This window comes from Mobula hypostoma, chromosome 2 (assembly GCF_963921235.1).
Source record: "Mobula hypostoma chromosome 2, sMobHyp1.1, whole genome shotgun sequence".
Lineage (NCBI taxonomy): Eukaryota > Metazoa > Chordata > Chondrichthyes > Myliobatiformes > Myliobatidae > Mobula > Mobula hypostoma.
This window is the reverse complement of record NC_086098.1, coordinates 188,511,996-188,532,915: the sequence shown is the minus strand read 5'-3', so window position 1 is coordinate 188,532,915 and position 20,920 is coordinate 188,511,996. Positions and strand designations below refer to the sequence as shown.

Below are 20,920 nucleotides of genomic sequence, written 5' to 3'. Positions count from 1 at the left end.
AATGGGTTACCGAAGGAGAATTTTCATGTCAAAATATGATCCCGGTTTGTAAAGCCAACAAAGAGGATTGGCTTGGCTCAATTTAAAATATTCCAATAGTTCAGCATGAAGAGTTAAACTGAAGTCTTGTGAGTTTGTTCAAGTGCTAATGTGCCCTATCCACAACATCTGAGTCCATCCCCACACAACCGTTTGAAGGAATTTTCTTTATTGTTCAGGTTCTTGCCATTGTGGTAAATATCACAGCCATTTTGTTTGTATTGCTGGGAAGCATTTATGTGCACGAGCCAACTTGTTGAAAAATCTCTGAATAATTTAGTGGCAGCAGAGTACTTTGTACAACAGTATAAGTATCTCCTACAACAAATGCCTGCACTTTATAATTGGTATGATTTACAAACATTACAATGTCTTTTAAAATTATAATTTATAGTAATTCAATCATATTTTTATAAGAAGTTGTTTTAACTTTAATCTTAGACAGGAGATATGAGATGTTTTTTTTTGAAAATGATGAGAGGCATAGATAGAGTAAATAGTGAGAATCTTTACCCCAGGGTATAAATCGCAAACACCAGAAGATGTGCTTTTAAGTTTATTGTGGGGAAGTATGAGAGGCAACGTGAGGGGTAATTTTTTTTTGATGCAGAGCGGTTGGTGCATGGATGAATTCCAGACGTAGTGAAAGCAGGATGGAGTTTGATGGAGTTCAGTAGGCTTTTAGATAGATCTGTGAATATAAAGGGAATGGAGGGATATGGATGATGTACAGGAGGATATTTAGTATAAATTGTCATCAAGACTGAGACATCATGGGCAGAATGGTATGTCCCATGTTGTATGTTCTTAATTGATAATTTAGCTCTTTGGAAACTGCCGTTCATTTAGATTTTCATCAATGTGCACTAAAAGCCATTAGCCAGCTATATTTGCATGTACAGTTGCTTTTGGGAAATGGGATCATTCATTGCTCAGATAGAAATGATTTTTGCAGACTGCTGGTGAACTATGTTCTTCAAGCGAAGGAATGGTGATGCCTTGCATAACTGGTATAAGCACAGCTGTTGCCTCTTGGACATGCAGATGGAGCCATTCTGGTTCGTTCTGCTGGTTAGGTGAACTGTGACTAATGTGAAGTACTCATTACATCACTGAAAACAGCGAGAGTTGGATTTAAAGCCCCAGAGTTGAAGCTCAGTGACTTTTTCTAATTATGCTGATGTTCCATTAATTTGCAGAGTTACAATTAGGTAGCCATTTGCACAAATCAGCATTATGGAATTCTTCCACTGATGAGGCGAATAGACTGTGTGACAAGGTTGAGTTGTATTTTAGTGTGAATTAAAACTATCTATGTTCACAACATCTGTGCACATTGTCGGATCAAACCAAACTCTATTTAGGTACCTTCTGTGTTGTTTGTCAGCAGCATCCATGATCTGACGCTCCCAGCATCCAGGCCATGCTCTCTTCTCGCTGCTGCCATCAGGAAAAAGGTACAAGAGCCTCAGGACTCACAGCTCCAGGTTCAGCAGCAGTTCTTACTCCTCAGCCATCAGGATAACTTCACTCAATTCCACTTGCCCCATCACTGAACTGGACTCACTTTCAAGGACTCTTCATCTCATGTTCTTGATATTTATTGTTTATTTATTTATTATTATTATTTCTTTCTTTTTGTATGTGCACAGTTCATTGTCCTTTACACAATGGTTGAACACCCAAGTTGGTGTAGTCTTTCATTGATTCTTATTCTATTATAGATTTATTGAATAGGCCTGCAAGAAAATGAATCTCAGAGCAGTATATGGTGACATGTATGTACTTTGATAGTTAACTTTGAACTTTCAACTTGTAATGTTTCAGCTTTGAAATGAGATTGTACAGTACCTTTTAGGTTTTGATTTTAACTGGAGTAGATTGACTGAGCATTTCTTTATTCTGTATACCCATTATTGCCCTGATTTCAGCGGCACACCAAAAGACATCATTTACTTGCCTAATGTTCTATACTGTTGTAAATTGGAGCAGAGTACCCCCCACAAAGACCATTATGAAATAGTGTTAGAAATAGGACAACAAAGTCGTTTTTCTTTTTGCTATTTAAAGGGATAATTTGGTGACATTGGGTACTGTGGCTCAGTCGCATAATGGTTAATGCAGTGCTTCACAGCAGCAGTTTTCACCAATCGGGGTTCACTGTGTCACTGTGTGTAAGGTGACACTTGTGGGCTGTCCCCAGCATAATCCTTAGACTGTTAGTGAAGAAGAAAGCCCTTAACTCAGAGTCGTTGGGACGCTGTCATGATGGCGTTTTTTATGAAGCTGAGTTGCTAGCTTGACGCTCAACGCAGCACGGATGGAAAGTGCAAGGGAGCTGGCTGGATTCGAACTTGGGAACTGAAATCAGGCACTGATGCCACTACGCCACCAGCTGGCCTTAAACTGTTAGTGGTTGATGCAAATGATGCACTTCACTATTGTTTCAATGTGATTAGAGTAGATTAGATTTAAATTTATTGTCATTGTGGCAAGTACAGATACAAAGCCAATGAAATGCAGTTAGCTTCTGACCGGAAATGCAAAGAATAGTGTTATTTACAAAATAACTGTGAATAAAAAGTAAGTGCTACAGCACACAAATATAAAAGTACTGAGATAGTACAATATGGGTGCAATACTGCTTAGCGCTGTGATGTGAGGTTCAGCAGGGTCACAGCCTCAGGGAAGAAACCCTTCCTGTGCCTGCTGGTGCGGGAGCGGAGGCTCCTGTAGTGCCTACCGGATGGGAGGAAAGTTTAAAAAGTCCATGGTTAGGGTGTGATGCATCCTTGATAATGCTTTTCGCCCTGCCCAGGCAACGTTTATGGTAGATGTTCTCAATGGTGGGCAATTGGGTGCCGATAATCCGCTGGGCAGTTTTCACCACACGCGGAGTGCTTTGCCATACCACACTGAGATGCAGTTGGTGAATATACTCTCAATGGTACAGCGGTAAAAGTCCGTCAGTATCCTGGGACAGAGGTGCTGTTGTGCCTTTTTGATCAGGATGGAGGAGTTCAGGGACCAGGTGAGATCCTCGGAAATGTGGACACCAAGGAATTTGAAACTTGATACACACTCCACTACAGCTCCATTGATGTCGACGGGGACGTGAGTGTGACTCCTAACATGCCTGAAGTCCACAATGATGTCCTTGGTCTTCTGGGTGTTAAGGGCCAGGTTTTAACGCACGTGTAACAAATAAAGCTAGTCTTTCTTTGTAACTGCATGTTGCTGTCAGACCTTGCAAAGTCCATGAAATGCTAAAAGTAATGGAGTCCTTAATTTTCGGTACTCAGCCGCTAGTATTGTCATTCAATGGCCAGCTTCCATTACTGGAGGTGTGACTGTAGCTGGGACTCGCAACTCCAGCTGGGTTGGAAATGTTTTGGGTCAAGAGGTACTGATACATCAGGCCAGCTCAGCGGCACGGAGAGTGGAGCTGATGCCTCACAGTTCTCATGATCTGGATTCAATCCTGACCTTGGATTTTGACTTTGATTTTGGAATTTGTATGTTCTCGTTGAGACTACATTGATGTCGTCAAGTGCTGGAAATGTGCAGGTTGGTAGGTCAATGTAAATTACACCAAATTGGAGGAGAGATAAAGGGAATACAGGGAGAGTAAATAGATTGAAGTAGAATTACTGTAGAACAGGGTGCTTGATAGTCATGGTTGGTTGAAGGATGTGTTTCAGTGTTGTACTCTCTGTAACTCTTTGCCCATCAACAGAAAGTTAATTTACCACAGTTGCCACATCGTATATAACCCTCTCTAATGAGCAATATATTCACAGGCTAAACGTTTTCAATGTGCTCATTACTGAGGCATGTGAAATCCTGCAGGAAGACCTTTGGCCATGTTCTTGTGTCTAGACTGCTCTCTCCATCAAGGTCACAGTCACTTTCAATTTCTTCACTGCAGCAACATTTCAGCTAGCTTGAGCAGGTCTCTGCCAAGTTTCCCAGCTTGCTGGATCAGAGGTGATGCATTGATTGAGAAAAGTGAAACCAAAATAGATGAGATCAGTGAGCAACACATTATATTTCAGACACCAGGCTTTGTCAGCTGTGACAACTTTATATTAATGGCTGTTGACTGTACTTGGTGTCCATAAGGAATAATTTTAAATATTTTTTAATTAAAAGAGTTTCCCACTTAATCCACTAAAGAGAAGTAGTCGTGGCAAATGTAACTCCTCATCTTTTTTTCTCAAGTCCTGCTGAAGGGTCTTGGCATGAAACATCGACTGTACTCTTTTCCGAAGATGCTGTCTGGGCTGTTAAGTTCCTCCAGCATTTTGTGTGCGCTGCTTGGATTTCCAGCATCTGTAAATTTTCTTATGTTTTTAACCTTTCCAGTCCACAAGTATCCTTCATCGTTGAAGTCTGTCTGGGCATTGGCTGTATTCAGAGTGATGAAGACAGGGCAAGAAGTGCCTTCTAGTTCCTTGGTTTCTCACACAGGATGTCTCATTCCAGTCACAATAACCAAGGCCAGATAGAGGATAGTCCTTGTAGTAGGAAATGGTGTTGGCCTTCCTTCCTCGAGATGAGGCTTTGTTATCTGAAGGCTCTTGGTAGTAGTTGTACCATCATTCCAGTGCCCAAGATGGCAGCAGTAGCCTGTCTTAACAACTGCCATACAGCAGCACTGACCACAACAATAATGAATTGCATTCTTCCCCATCTTCTTGCTACATTGGACCCTTTACAGTTTGCCTATCGCTCTAATCAGCCCAGTCACGATGCCATAGCCTCGGCACTCCACTCCGCCCTCTCCCTTGTGGAAAATGGTGCCACCACATGCCAGGATGCTGTTTTTCATCCCTCAGAAACTGGTGGGTAAACTGTCCTCATTGGAGCTCAATACCTCTCTCCTGGACTTCTTGCCAGAAAGACCACTGTAGGTCCATGTTGGCAGGAACATCTCTAGCTCCACCATGCGGAGCATTGGCACTCCCCTTAGTGGCATTCTCAGCCCGCTGCTGACACATGACTGCTCTGCTAGATGCAGTTCAAACTGAATCATCGAGTTTGCTGATGACACAAGTGGTTGGCCACATCATCAGCAATGATGAGATAGTGTACAGGGAGGGGCTTGTAGAATGGTGTGGGCACAGCAACCTGAGTCTCCACATGGACAAGACTGAAGAGTTAATTCTGGACTTCCGGAAGATGCAGGCTGATCACTGCACATACACAGCTCATCTATGGAAAGCATTAGGAGCACCAAATTTCTGGAAGCACACACTATGGATGATCTCACCTGGTCCCTCAACACCACCTCTTTGGTCAAGGAAGCACAACAGGGTCTCCATTTTCTGAGGAGGTTGAGACGAGTGAGCTCACCCCCCCCCCCATTTTAACCCCATTTTATTATAGGAGCACCATCGAGAATGTCCTAACCGGCTGCATCACTGTCTGGGAACGGAATTGCAAGGCATCCGACCACAAGTTCCACAAAGGATTGTGAGGACTGTTGAGAGGATCATTGGGATCTATCTTCCATAGTGCCACAGGTGTCTGTTCTGAAGTCTTTAAGAATGCCAGTCCTTAGCATGAATGTGGGTGGAAAGCCCATCAGAATTGTATGCTGTAGATCCAGTTTTAGTGTGAATTACTCTATTCCCATTCAAACTAGATTTTGGCCAATTTTCCATGCATTTTTGATGATATTTTACACCAAAAATAGGCAACATATCCATATAGATGAATAGATAGATTATTTTATTTATTTTATTTTGTATCTCTATGTATGTAATTATAAGTGTTCTCTTCATAGGTGCACAAATGACTTTTTTTTAATTGTAGCAGGACAGTGATTTGAATAGCCTTGTTTTAATTTGCTAGAAAATTAGTTGATAATTAAACATTTTTCCTGGCTGCCTCTCCTGTGCACTTGATATTCAGTTCCAGATATTATAAACTGATTGGATGTGCATGGAGTTGAAAATTGACTGCTTTATGATTCGGCGCAGAGGATATCTAGCACTCACATAGTGGCTGAAGGATGGACTGGCAATTATTTTTCTCCAATAGTCCAAGAACAGAACTAAAGCAGGACCAGCATGATTTCCCAGCGTCTGATGCTTTGCTATGCAGCTTTAAGAAAAACATGTCGGCTCTTAAGGATTAGAGTGCATACAGCAATGCAGCAACACGCTTTAGCTGTTGAGGAAAGGCAGAGGCTGCTGAAATAATGTGGTAATAATTCCTTGGTTGCAATGCATGCCCTCTAGACAGTTCAACCCTGGGAAAAGAGCTACTTTACCTAAGCCTTGTAATTTTAAGAAATTCTATCAAGATATACGAGTGGGGCTATTTTAACTACATTTTTCATATTGCAGATCATTTCCAGCATTTTCTCTTTGACACCGTGGTCTGGACTTCTGAGGAAAGCTCTTTCACACCCTACTAAAACTCATTAGTATCAATAAAATAACTTGTAATGAAGGCCAAGCTCCCTTTTCCCTTCTAGAAGGGAAAAGGGAGCTTGACCTTCATTACAAGTTATTTTAAGTTAGTAGAAGGTCCCACACTACTAGCTTAAGGAAGATTATTACCCTTCAACCATCAGGCTCCTGAACCAGTGTGGATAACTTCACTCACAACAGCACTGAACTGATCACTGAACAGAACCTGTGGCCTCACTTTCAATGACTCCACGGCTTATGTTCTCAGCATTATTTATATGTTATTTATATTTACAAGGATGTTGTCTGGATTGGGGAGCATGCCCTCTGAGAATATGTTGAATGAACTCGGCCTTTTCTCCTTGGAGCGACAGAGGATGAGGGGTGACCTGATAGAGGTGTATAAGATGATGAGAGGCATTGATCGTGTGGATAGTCAGAGGCTTTTTTGCATGGTTGAAATGACTAACACAAGAGGGCACAGTTTTAAGGTGCTTGGAAGTAGGTACAGAGGAGATGTCAGGGGTAAGCTTTTTTTATGCAGAGAGTGGTGAGTGCGTGGAATGGGTTGTCGGCGACGGTGGTGGAAGCGGATACAATAGGATCTTTTAAGAGACTCCTGGATAGGTACATGGAGCTTAGAAAAATAGAGGGCTATGGGTAACCCTGGGTAATTTCTAAAGTAAGTACATGTTTGGCACAGCATTGTGGGCCGAAGGGCCTGTATTGTGCTGTAGGTTTTCTATGTTTTTATTGTTTCTATATTTATTGGTTTATATTATTATTTGTTATTTTGTATTTGCAGTTACTTTTGCACATTAGTTTTCTGTCAGTCTTTGTGTGCAGTTTTTCATTGAGTCTAGTGTATTTCTTTGTTCTGCTGTGAATGAGGAAGGCAAAGGCAAACTACTTCTGTGAAAAAATTTGCCAGGAACAATCATGGTCATGGAAAGACCATGATCACCCAGGTCATGACATGGCACATAACAAATTACTGTGAATGCCTGCAAAAAATGAATCTTAGGGCAGTATATGGTAACATTTGTGTACATTGATAATAAATTTACTTTGAACTTTGAGATCACATCTTAGGGGAAATTTTGCCCATATTATCACAGTTTGATTACTTTGATGTCTTCCTACAACCATTCTACATATGTAACATTAAATAAGCTTTCCAGAGTATTTCACAGTATGTTGTAATCTATGACATAGTTTTGTTATTTAAAGTGAATTACTGTTTGCTGTGTGGGAGTTCATCTGATCTAGTGACTTGGCTGCTCTAGCTCAAAGATGTGTATATTTAGTGATACAGTGTGGCATAGGGCCTCCAAAATCTTCATGCAATGTCGCCACTGCACCACACTGCCCCGGCGCCCGCATTGAACTCTGAACTCTGAACTCTGGAGCGCCTGAGCTGTAATAGCATTACACTATTACAATGCTATTATAAATTTATAAGCGATAAATTATTCGCTTCTCTGTCAAGATGCCTTTTGGATTTTCCTTCAGGCAGCATGCTTGCAGTTGAGGCAATCAATAGTACGCGATCTAAAATGAGGGACCCATAGTTACATCTGCCAAAATGCTTCATCTTGCACAAGGGTTATACTCAGCTGATGCTGCATTGCAAATGTAGTCTCTCACCTCAGTTTATTCATTGACAGTCAAACCTTTTGGCTGCATTTGTTTAATTATTTGGAATTCCTTATCTAATTGGATTGTTGAAGTAGGTTTGACAGTAGTGCTAAAAAAGGGAACAAAATAATACTTGATATCTCTGAAGTTGGGCCATGGAGAAAAATGGGCCTAACTGGATCACTCTTACAAATTAGCACAAATGAATTTTCTATACTTTATCCCTGTATGTTTCTATTTAAAAGACAGTTTTGAAAAGGTGAAAGAAAAATGTCACCTTGATTCATAACATTTATAGCTGTGCTTTCTAACACCCCTTCCCCCCGCCCAACCTCTGTGTCTTGGTTAATAATAAATATACGATTCTTAATCTTGTGCACTTTGTTTTAACCTCTAACCACCTCTGATCTACTCTATAGGAAGTGGTAATCTGTTAAGGTCATTTCTTCAGTATATAAGAGATGTAGGTTTTAAATTAAGTTTACTATTGAGAAAGATCAAACCAAATTATATAAAAGTTTCGAATACCAAGAGTTTGTATTTCCCATCTGATAGCCAAGACGTTCAGTCTGAAAAACGTTGTGTTTTTCAGACAAACCATGAAAACATGGCTTTCAAAACAAATGGTTATATCCTAAATTTTTCCTGTCCTTTAGGGTAATGTGGGGTAGAGACTGGACTTTCCTTCAGAAAAAGAGGTAGAACTGACAAGTGCTAATTCTGTTTAATCTACTGATACAGTACATTGAAGAGCATTTTCACATTTTGGCTGAAGGAGTTTGTTTTAATATTTTATTTCATTGAGATACAGTGCAGAGTGGGCCCTTCCAGCCTTTCGAGCCACGCCAGCCAACAATCCCCCAATTTAATCCAAGCCTAATCGTGTGACAATTTACAATGATCAATTAACCTACCAACAGGTAGGTCTGTGGACTGTGGGAGGAAACAGGAGCACCTGGAGGAAACCCACATGGTCACGGGGAGAACGTTCAAACACCTTACAGGTAGCAGCAGGAATTGAACCCGGATCCCCTGTACTGTAAAATGTTGTGTTATTGTGCTGCCCCATGAATTAATGAATGACTTCTCTTTTCTTTCTCACTCAAGCTGCAAGCATAAAGTCAAGCATGAAATCCTGAGCTGGGCAATATGCCAGAGTGAATAAAACTATGAAATAACATCAGGAAATTCCTGAAGCAGCCTTTCTTCTGTCAGTCGCAGATGTAGGTTAGTTGGGCTACAAGTACTTTCCAGTGTTATGCGTATGCGAATGACTGGTGCATTACATACTGCAGTCACCAAAAAATGTGAAGCAATGATCTTTGTAAACTACAAATTGCACTGAGTCACTGCTCAACCTATGACTAAGGGATTATGTTTGTAATTGTGCACCTGTGTGTTAAGTCAGAATAGATCTATTTGGATTTTATGAGCAATATACTGTTGTGGGTAATTTGGTTGACAGCTCTGGAGGTTCAGTGCAGTGCTTGAATGGGTTTTGAAGTCAAACTCTAGCTTGCCTTTATGTGATAGGGATACCACTCTTAACCTGGCCCTGTGACAGCATTTTGGCCTCTCCACCAATTTAAGTTGGGGTCCCCAACCTTTTTAATCCCATGGACCCCAGGACGGGAACCCTTCGACTTAAGCGTGTAGGTCTGATTTTGATTTCGGCCTCTAGCCAGATATTCCTGTGTAGTACCATGCTGTTGGAGTTTTTCCTTTTTGATGAGGTATTATCTTGAGTTCTTCACTTCTCAGAGCAGCAGGTGACTTTCATCAGTCCTCAGGTAATTAGAAAATAGATAACTGGTCATGTTCACGTTTGTTTTCTTTGTGGAAGCTTGGTGTGTGCGAGTTGGTTGTTTCCTTTCTCACATCAAAACAGGGACTGCAAGAAGTATTTTATTGGCTGTAGTCTACTTTCAGATGTCTTGCGAGTGCTCTGTACGTGCTGCCTTTCTTTCCTGGATAATCAGAAACGCGAGGCACATTTTCAAGTTCACCTTCACTGTGTTCCTCTTAGTTCAAGAGCATGATTCTCAACCAGCAGATAAAATCAGATATAGCTGGATGTCTGGTGTTGAGATCATCTACAGACAAGATAAAATGTCTTTAAATATCAATATCTGGTTCAAAAATGGTATTTACTTTCTTCCCCCAAAGATTGTTTTGCATCATTTACAAGAATGTTCTGTGAAGATATTTTGAACTGCCTAGAACTCATTAGAAGCTTTGGTATTTGCCTGGAACGTACTTCATTTTCATAACTGTATTACAGACTGAAACTGATGAAAAGGACAGATTGTTATTTTCTCCTGGTGACCTTCTGACACTTGATGAAATGGGAATCCCTTAACCAGCATAGAGTTAGAGAAGTACAGCACAGAAATAGGTCCTTTGGCCCATCTTGTCCGTGTCAAAACCATTTAAACAACCTACTCCCATCGATCTGCACTGTGACCACAGCCCTGCATACCTCTACTATCCATATACTTATCCAAACTTCTCTTAAGCATTGAAATCAAGCTCACATGCACCACTTGTGTAGGAGCTCATTTCACACTACCACAACCCTCCTGAGTGAAGCAGTTTTTCCTCATGTCCCCCTTAAAATTTTCACCATTCACCCTTAATCAATGACCCATGCAACTGCAGTGGAAAAGCTTTCTTGCATTTACCCTATCTATACTGCTCATAATTCTGTATACCTCTATTAAGTCTCTTAATTTTCTACATTCTAAAGGGATGCCTTACTAAACTTCACATGGACAACATCCACTGTCTTGCCTTCATCCACTTTCCTGGTAATTTCCTGAAAAACTCTATAAATTGGTCAGACATGACCCAACAGACACAAAGTTATACCGACTATCCTTAATCAGCCCACATCTATCCAAATACTTATATATCCGGTCCTTAGAATACCTTCCAATAACTTTCCCACAACTGATGTAAGACTCACCAACCTATAATATCCTGGTTTATGTCTGCAGCCTTTTTTTAAACAGCAGAACAACATTGGCAATCATCCAATCCTCTGATACCTCTCTTGTTACTAAGATGACTTAAATATCTCCGTTAGGGCCCCAGCAATTTCTGCACTTGCCTCCCACAGGGTCCGAGGGAATACCTTGTTAGTTTCAGGGATTTATCCACCCTTCTGTTATTCTTTAATCCTCATGCCATTTTCCTGGATTAATTGTATGCCCACCAATTCCATTAACACTTTCATGCTTGATGTTGGGAGAACCTTCAAAATTACCTTTTTGTCCTTTCCTAAGGTAAGTGTGCAATGTTAATTGGTGCCAATTGTACTTGATGCTAACAAATGGTCCCACCTGTGTCTTGTTGACAATTAAAAGATTATTTATAATTATTTGCACCCATGAAGCACCGATTGTAGATTTTAAACATCTGAAGTGAGGAATGTGGATGATTTAGTTAATCAAGAAAAAAAAAGACACAAATTGTTTTTTCTCATTCCAGTTTGCAAAGCATAGCTTTGAGAAGATATGTAACCTTTTTAAGTGAAGCCAATCAAAGAATTTATGTTCAGGCAGGAGAGAAGAAGGGACATTACAACCTGGGAGTTCAGGATTGGAATCAGGTTTAATACCTCTGACTTGTGTTGTGAAAATGTTGTTTTGTGGTAACTGTACTGTGGAATATGTAAAAACTATTATAAATTATAACTATATATTAAACAAGTAATGTAAAAACAGAGTTAAAATAATGAGGTAGTGTTCATGGGTTGGTTCATTATCTGTTTGGAAATCTTATGGCGATAGAGAAGAAGAATAGTTGTTCTATTAGCCTCTGTAGGAAGCAAAGACAAATGGGAGGGAAAAAAGTGCTGCATTGGAAAAAGGTAGTTGGGTGGTAGAGTCAAAGTAGGACACGAATTACTTGTTAAACCCTTCCTTTTTCCTTTTCTTTAAAGAAAGCACATTATTTGGTTGGCTGCCTCTGGGAATTTGGGAAGTAATTCTACCTCTAGATTGGCTTCCTGTCTTTTAATCGAGCAGTGTTTTTTTTCAAGTGAGCTTGTGATTTTTACGCTGTGGCCAGGGATTAACAGCTTTTTAATAAACCAACATGTGATCGCCATTTTGAAAACTTCAGCTAAAATCTATCCTTTGTTTTCTGTGCAGAATTCATTTCGTGTGCACATTGAGCTACAATGTCAATTTATTTTGCTGGAAGTCAGTAGAATGAAATTTCCCAAGTATTGATGTTATGAAATCATATATTTGGCCACTTGTAATGGAGAATGAATTTCTTCCCCCTGATCTGTTTGAAACCGAGGACTGGTGTAGCCTTTTGCTAGTTTACAAATGTCTGTTAGGAGTTCCATTCTTAATTTGGAGGGGGGGGGGGAGAACAAACACTGCAGATGTTGGAAGTCACACTTGCCACACAATGTTGGAGATAGTCAGAAGATCAGGTTGCATCTGTGGAGAGAAAAACATTTCAGGTTGCTGGCCTTTCGTCAGAATTCATCATGGAAAGTGATTGAGCTGAAATGTCATTTCTGCTAGTTTGTCCATAAATGTTGTCAATCCTGCTGAGTATTTTAACATAGTCTATTTTTTATTCCATCTTTAATTGTTGGACCATTATTTGACATGCCTGGTGCGTTTGTCTCTGTTATTTTACTACGTGTGGGGGTGGCGGGGGGAACAGCTTGGTTACTTACATTTAAGGTTTTCTTTTAAGTTCAGTTTGAATTAATATCTTGGGGATAATTATTATTATTAGATACTTTTTATTTTGTTAAATCTAATCTTGTGATCCCCTTCCTGTCCCTTGGCTGTGTACCGAACATTTTGGGTTTCTGATTCGTCTGTGAAATTGTGAATGATGTGGCAGGTTTTACACAGCACAGTTTGGCTATATACATTGTAAGTTAAAGCATCTGTGGTTGTGCTTGCAGTGTTGGGTTCTCACTTTTCACTCCCACTGCAGAAGGAATGGCTGATGAAACTTGGGTTGTGGTCCTAAGAAAGAACAGGACATATTTCCAGCTTGCACCAAAGCAAAATTCATGCCAACAGCGATATGCAATGCACTGAGCTTTGTTTTTGTATTCAGCTGAAGTTAGAATTTATGGTACAGATCTGTTTATAGTTTCCAGAGACTGATCTTTACTATATAACATTCTCTCTTTTTGTTGATAGGCTATGGTAAACTAGCAATTGTAGAATGGTTAAATATTTTGCTTGTCTCCCAAAGTAAATGTTTCCTTTCTGTGTAAAAACTGTGTTAGTGCTGCCACAGTGGGTGTTTGGCTGAGCTGTTCTTTGGGGTTGGTCCCTGTCTGCTATGCAAAATGGACTTCTCAAACCCTGTTGAAGCTACTTATTTGTTTTCTGTGTATGTTCAAGTTGGGAGTAGAATTTCTGTTCTATAATTTATGATGAAGGAATATGCATTCTTCAGAACTATTGACACAGACCTTGAAGCAAAGTACATGCCACTTCAATGAATATTCATATTCTCCTCGGATCTGGAATAGATTATGTTTTTATTGTGTGCGTTGCTTAGGAACAGAGATGGATAGCAATGTTGTGAAAGGTTTAAATGCTGGCACCAGTTCTGCCTTTCAAATCAATCTCTCTTTTTATTACTTTTGGTTTTCTCTAGCTCTTCATGAACAATGGGCAATACTTTTCCTCAGTCCTCTTGGTAATAAATCTTGGGGTCAATACTGCAATGGTTTTGTGTCACTTCAATCTCTGTAGGAACTTAAAATGCAAGAAGAAAGGTCATGGGATCCTACAACCTATATGGGATGGTTATATAAAAACAAGCAATTAAATGCTCTTGAAGACGCTATTCATGTGCTCATGCCAGTCTCTAATTAATACATCATTCCTAATTGTTAATGCTCTCTATAAAGTGATGGCCTGTGATCTATGAGCTTCTAATTCTTCACTTTGAGAAGGTCTGGTGTTGGTTCTCAAATGTAAAATAGTGCACTGTGCTGTTGCCCGTGAAAGGATTTAATTGGCTGTTTGTTGTTGCTCATGATGTTGCAGTATAACATGTTCTAAATAATGTATTCAGTACAAGCCAAAATTGGGCTCATGTTGCACCAGATTCTGGCTGATTCTGACCTGTAAGGTGAATATTGACGGATGCAAATTGAATATGTAACATTGCAGAAAGCTATGATTTGGTTTGGAACATAATTCCTATTCAAAGTGTTTTTCTTTGTGTTTGAAAGTAGTACAGTTACCTTCAAACTTCAAAATTCTTACTTTCATACTTCAAAATTGCAAGGATATAAGCTCTTACAAACTGTAAACAATGACCTGCTCATCTTTAAGTAGTTGTAGTTAAGGGAAAGTTCTTTTCTAGGATGTCAAGGTCTAAAGTGAATTTATTATCAAGGTACATATTTGTTACCATATACAGCCTTGAGATTCATTTTCTTGAGGCATTTACAGGAAAAAAATACAATAGAATTTTATGAAGAACTATGTAAACAGAAAAATGTTGGCAAGCAACCAATATGCAAAAGAAGAGAAACTGTGCAAATAAAAAAAGTACTGAGAACTTAAGTTGTAAAGAGTCCTTGAAAGTGAGTGTGTAGATCAAAGAAGCAGTTCAGAGTTGTAATGAGTGAAGTTAGCTGCACTAGTTCAAGAGCCTGATGGTTGTAGAGTAATAATTTTTGCTGAACCTAGTCCTGTGGGGCCTAAGAGATCTTTACCTCCAGCCTGATTGTAGTAGTGATAAGATGGATGGCGGGAGTCTTTGAGGTGCTGCTTTCTTGTGGCAGCACTCCGCGTAATGTACTCTGTGAAGGGCAGGGCTTTGCCTGTGATGGACTGTATTCTCCACTTAGCCTTTTCCAATCCTGGGCACTGATGGTTCTGTACCAGGTCACAATGCAGCCAGTTAAGATGGTCTCTACTGTGCATCTGTAGATGTTTGTCAACATTTTGGTCATGTGCTGGATTTACGTAAACTTGTCAGAAAGTAGAGGTATTGTTGTGTTTTCTTTGTAATAACACTTGTGTGCTAGTCTCAGGATATTTCCTCTATGTTAATGCATCCACACTCACCAGGAATGGCTGATGGTGAGTGTGGAGGATATGTTGCCAATCTATCATAGTTGGGTGCAGTCAGTGAGAATTCAGGATTCAGTGGCAAAGGGAGGGACCAAAGCCCCGATCTTGGAACTTAGTGATGAGTTTGGAGGGTCAGCCCAGGCCTGTGCTTTCCTTTGAATAGTCAGATAACTTATTTAATAAAGAGCTTTCATCTGTTTCACCAGATTGCTCTGGCTCAGTTGTCCTGAAATAATTGTTCACAGATCCCCACCATACTGTCCTCCCAACTTCTTGTTCTTCCTCCATTATGTGTCTGGCAGTGTGAAGAGGCCCCAGTGCAGGATGGAAAGTCTTGACTTGAAACATCAACACTTTATTGTTCTCCATAGATATCTGATCACAGCACTTTGTGTGTGTGTGTGTTACCCCAGTGCAAGGACTGTTCTGATAACCGGCAACGCTCAACTCTTCACTTTGACACTGAGTCATTCTTGTAACTAGGAATGTCATTCATTATTCATAAATAATCTATCATTAAGGACCCTCCCATCATGATGTGCTCTCTTCTCATTACTATCATCAGGGAGGAGGTACAGGAACCTGAAAACATGCACACGATGTTGTATGATGTAACACGCACAAAATGCTGGAGGAACTCAGCAGGCCAGGCAGCAACTATGGAAAAGAGTACAGTCGACCTTTCAGACTGAGACCCTTCAGCAGGACTGGAGAGTAAAAGATGAGTGTGAGTTGGAAGGGAGGGGAGGGGAGAAAGAAGCACAAGGTGATGGGTGAAATCAGGAGGGGGGTGACAGGGTGAAGTAAAGAGCTTGGGAGGTTGATTAGTGAAAGGGATACAGGGCTGGAGAAGGGGGAATCTAATAGGAGAGAACAGAAGGCTGTGGAAGAAGAAAAAGGGGAGGAGCATCAGAAGGTGGTGATAGGCAAGCAAGGACATGAGGTGAGAGAGGGAAAAGGGGATGGGAAGTGGAGAAGGAGGCCCTATTTCTCTCTCAGTAATCAACTTCCCAGCTCTTTACTCCCCCCCCTTCCAGTTTCACTTATCACCTTGTGTTTCTTCCTCCCCTCTCTTCTAACTCTTGACCCCTCATCTTTTATTTCTCCAGTCCTGATGAAGGGTCTTGGCCTGAAATGTTGACTGTACTCTTTTCCATGGATGCTGCCTGGCCTGCTGAGTTCCTCCGGCATTTTGTGTGTGTTGCTTGGATTTCCAGCATCTGTAGCTTTTCTCTTGTTGGTCATTATAGGTATGTATTTATTTATAGGAACAGGTTTGTTTGTTTGTTTGTTTATCTATTTATTTATTGGGATACAGCTTGGTACCAACAATTCCAGCCCTTCAAGCCTTGCTGCCCAAATATCCCCCGATTTACCGTAGCCTAATCATGGGACAATTTACAATGACCAGTTTATCTACCTCTTCCCCTCCGCCGTCAGATTTCTGAACAGTTCATGCACCCATCAACTGTTTCACTATTTCCCTCACTATTTGACTCTTTTTGCACTAATTAATATTTTTATACTTATTGTAATTTATGACTTGTGCATTGCACTGTACTGCTGCCGCCAAACAACACATTTCATGACATATGTCAGTGATAATAAACCTGATTCTAATTCATATAATTTGCAACATTAATTTAAGATTAATGTACCAAAATAAAAGCCAGTGATTAAAATCACTAATCCAAGGCAAATTATATACTGTTATTTAAGAAGCTGTTCTGCTTTCTCCATGGCCTCGTAACCATTTGCCTTCCATTAGCTGGTGAAATAAATGGAGTGTTAGTTCTTGTGCCTCTGCTAACCTGGCACTGGATCTGCTTGCAGTTTCCCTTGTGTGACTCTGGGGAAATCCCAGCAAGACTGGCTTCTGAATCCGTCAGTAAATACCAAACTTATGTAATGGGCAGCACACATATGGAAACCTGGGACTTGCTGGCAGTTAAATGGCTGAATGCCAGTGGTGTAATTTGGAACAGCTGGCAGTGGCCAGTGAGATCCAAGCCATTGTGCTGTCCAACGGATCGTGGCCTATAATTTGTGAAGAGAACAACAATGAAGCTGTCAACACTCAACATTGTCATGGAAGGAAGCTGATTCCAACTGCACAAGCCTAGTTTAATTCAGATATTGAAGAAAATGACAATTATTCCTTTCACTGGGTGCGTCTTTCCGGAATTCTCCTGTGTAATCGTTATAATAATTACCATTTCAGGAATTACTTTTTCTTTTTTTTTCTTCCATGGCCTTCTGTGCTCTCCTGTTATATTATCCCTTCTCCAGCCCTGTATCTCTTTCATCAATCAACCTCCCAGCTCTTTACTACACCCCTCCCCCTACTGGTTTCACTTACCACCTTGTTTCTCTCTCCCCTCCCTCCACCTTTTAAATCTACTCCTCATCATTTTCTCTCCAGTCCTGCTGAAGAGTTCTGGCCCAAAATGTCGACTGTACTTTTTTCCATAGATGCTGCCTGGCCTGCTGAGTTCCTCCAGCAGTTTGTGTGTGTTACTTGGATTTCCAGAATCTGCAGATTTTCTCTTGTTTGTGTTTGGATTACTTGGTGTACTCTGTTTCCAGATGCTACTGTTTCCAGACCTGTGTAAATTTCATTACCTCAGATAGCTCAATTTTAGGCCTTAGTATTTTTTTAATGTTTGATTTCAGTTTTTCAGCTGCTTTTCCCATGCCCCTCCTGTCACTTGCTAATTTGACAACCTTGCCTTGAAATTTTGAATCCAGGCCACTTGTGTTCGTGTTTAGCACAGGGATTGGTTAAGAAATTGGCCAAACACACACATCCTTCCTACCCACCTGGAGGAACTCAGCAGGTCAGGTAACATCCACGGAAATGAATAAACTGTTGACATTTCGAGCTTAGACTCAGGGTCTCAGCCTGACATGTCAACTCTTTATTCATTTCCATAGATGCTGCCCGATCTGCTGAGTTCCTCCAGCATTTTGCGCATGTGGCCAATTTCTTAACCAATCTCAAGATGAAGATTGTAACTTGGAATAGGGTGGATTCCAGTTAATTGGGACCAGTACATTTTGACCCCATTAAGCAGTTGCGTAAATTAACCACAAATGTATATAAAATTTTATACAATTAAAATGTTTTTAAGAAAAGACCAACTACCATTCAACTAAGTAAAAAATTATGTGTTTAAAGGAAATACAGAACAAATTAGAGCACTACCAATATCACTAAAGTACTATAAAACTGTATTAGTTCTCAATGGTTATTGACGGATGAATTCATCCGGTGTATGTTGCCGTGTACTTTTGATTGACTGCAAGTGAACAAAATCAAAGTCGACACCTAGTGCAGATAATATACAGCCGTCATACAACGCTTTCAACAATTGCATCCTCAAAATCTTTCTTTATTTTCATTATAACATTCAAGATGATTGGCAATGCCTTCAAATTATTTGTAGTTCCTAACTTTTTGAAGTAGTGAAATCATTTTATTTTCATTCCTGGCCATTTCTGGTATCTCCAGCCGTGAAAGCTTGAAACCATAGTGAGCAAAACGGTTCTGAATTGTCTTGCTGCTTATTCCTCACCGACTATCAGTAACAAAAATCACTGTTTTTTGAACACAAGCACACACAACTGATGTTATCTTAAAAACTGTTCACTCTAAGCACAGTATAGTGTTTACGGCCACACAAGTGCATGTGAGTAACGCCAGTGAGAATGTTCAGCGACGATCTCCTGTCTCAGTTAAGTGGCATGGTGTCAAAATAAATTAAGTGTATCCGGGCTGTTTTCTCATTTGGTTTAGTTCTAAATAAATAGCTGTTCCGATGAACTGGAATCCACTGTCTTTGTTTTATAACTGATAGGGTAGGTTTACGTACTATGAAATACCGTACAGCCAATAAGCTGCTTCTGAAGTGTACTCATTATTATAATAAGAAACATTGCAGAAAGGTATGTGCTGATTCATGTAAATGGAAATGTCAAAATGGCCTTGTATTCTGTTGTTGTGATGCTGACATATAAGGCTACGTCCACACTACACCGGATAATTTTGAAAACAAAGCTTTTTCTCTTCGTTTTGACCTTCCGTCCACACTGAAACGGCGTTTTCAGCCCCCGAAAACGGAGATTTTGAGAAACTGTCTCCAGAGTGAATAAATCTGAAAACGCCTAATATCCGTTGCAGTGTGTACGGTAGTGGTCACCAACCTTTTTAAGCCCAAGATCCCCTACCTCGACCTTAGTGAAAGGCAAGATCGACCTACTAAATCTTTTAGAGAAAAAAACAGCTCAGATTGTGCTTCCAATCTGAGGCCTTTTATTTGGGCGAATTATATTTGAATTACACAAATACTTCTGTTGAACTTTCAAGTTAATTCAAACAAGAAAACACTGTAACTAGCCTATCAAGCAGGCCATAGCTGTCTTCCTTTAAGAATATTACAATACTTCACACCTTTAATTCTGTGTTTCATTATTTAATTTTATTTCAACACGAAAAATAAATGAATAAAAATTGACTGTTGCACTCAGTGTGATGACTGGGGCTGAATACTTTCTGCTAGTTCCCTGAAATTTGGCTCATAACTACAGACAGCCAGTCTGAGACAGTCTGTGGGGTGTGGGGTTGCCAACTGTCCTGTATTCCCCCCGCTAAGGTAGAACGTTCCTATGAAACCTTTCGTGCGGAAATGATTTACGCCGAAGAAGCAATTACCATTAATATATATGGGGAAAAAAAATTGAGTGTTCCCAGACCCAAAAAAAACCTACCAAATCATACCAAATAACACACAAAACCTAAAATAACAGTAACATATAGTAAAAGCAGGAATGATATGATAAATACTCAGCCTATATGAAGTAGAATTAATGAAAATTAAGCCAAAACCAATTCGTTGGGTAAAAAAAAATTGGCACGTACGCGCATGCGGACACAGGTGCCCGTGCAAAGCTTCATGGTCATGGTAGTCTTTCTCGGGGTAAACACAAATGTCCCGGGATTTGACTGCTACTTTTGTCCGTTATTTGGGAGTGAGAAAGTTGGCAACCCTAGTGAGGTGTCTGTCAGTGTCAGCTCCTGTACTCAGATTTAATAATTTTCATCTGTGAAAATGCAATTTCACATAGATAAGTTAACCTGAAGTAGGCACTGACTTTTATTGCTATAAAACCAACGTGTATACCGCGCATTGCTCGGCCCCATCAATAGTAATTGCCACCAGTTTATGAATGGGGATGTCATTTTCACGGACCTATTTTTTAAACTCATTGTAAATATCCTCACCTCTCGTTCTTTCCTTTAATTGCAAAAGAGTGAGGAAGTCCTCCTTTGTTGTAAAATCCTGGAAAGCCATTCTGACAAATACAACAAGCTGAGCTGTTTGCATTACATCCAGGGATTCATCGAACTTTAGTGAAAAATATTCACGTCCTCTGACGGTGACTCTACCCTCCTTGTCAGTGTTGCAGGGCCAAGCGGAATATTATGTATTGCGGTTGTGATGCCGTTTTTGTTCTTGAAGTCATTAAAAACAGTCTCTGCGGTAATGGCCATTGCTTCCTTGAATAAATCACCATCTGTAAAAGGCTTCTTGTGTTTAGCCAAAGGGTGACTTACACGAAATGATGCTTCAATAACAGCCTTATTTTGAGCAGCATGATTTGTGAAAAATGATTGCTGGGCCTTCAACCCCGATTTCAGCTCCTCAACTTTCCAGGCACGAATTGCGCACTGTGGGGGTAGGTGTC

The 20,920-nt window shown here is 40.2% G+C and overlaps 1 protein-coding gene across 8 annotated transcripts in view; it reads left to right on the top strand.

The window, feature by feature from the left end:
* The window catches only part of LOC134342753 (band 4.1-like protein 1), a 326,173-nt gene that overhangs the window by 143,424 nt on the left and 161,829 nt on the right, over positions 1 to 20,920 (top strand). For 2 of the 8 annotated variants that reach the window (XM_063041275.1, XM_063041276.1), the window contains exon 2: positions 9,204 to 9,323. The exons of 5 other annotated variants lie outside the window; for them this stretch is intronic. The gene's annotated coding sequence lies outside the window, so the exon portion shown is untranslated. The remainder of the gene's footprint in view (positions 1 to 9,203; positions 9,324 to 20,920) is intronic. One more of the 8 variants, XM_063041277.1, reaches the window with a different exon arrangement.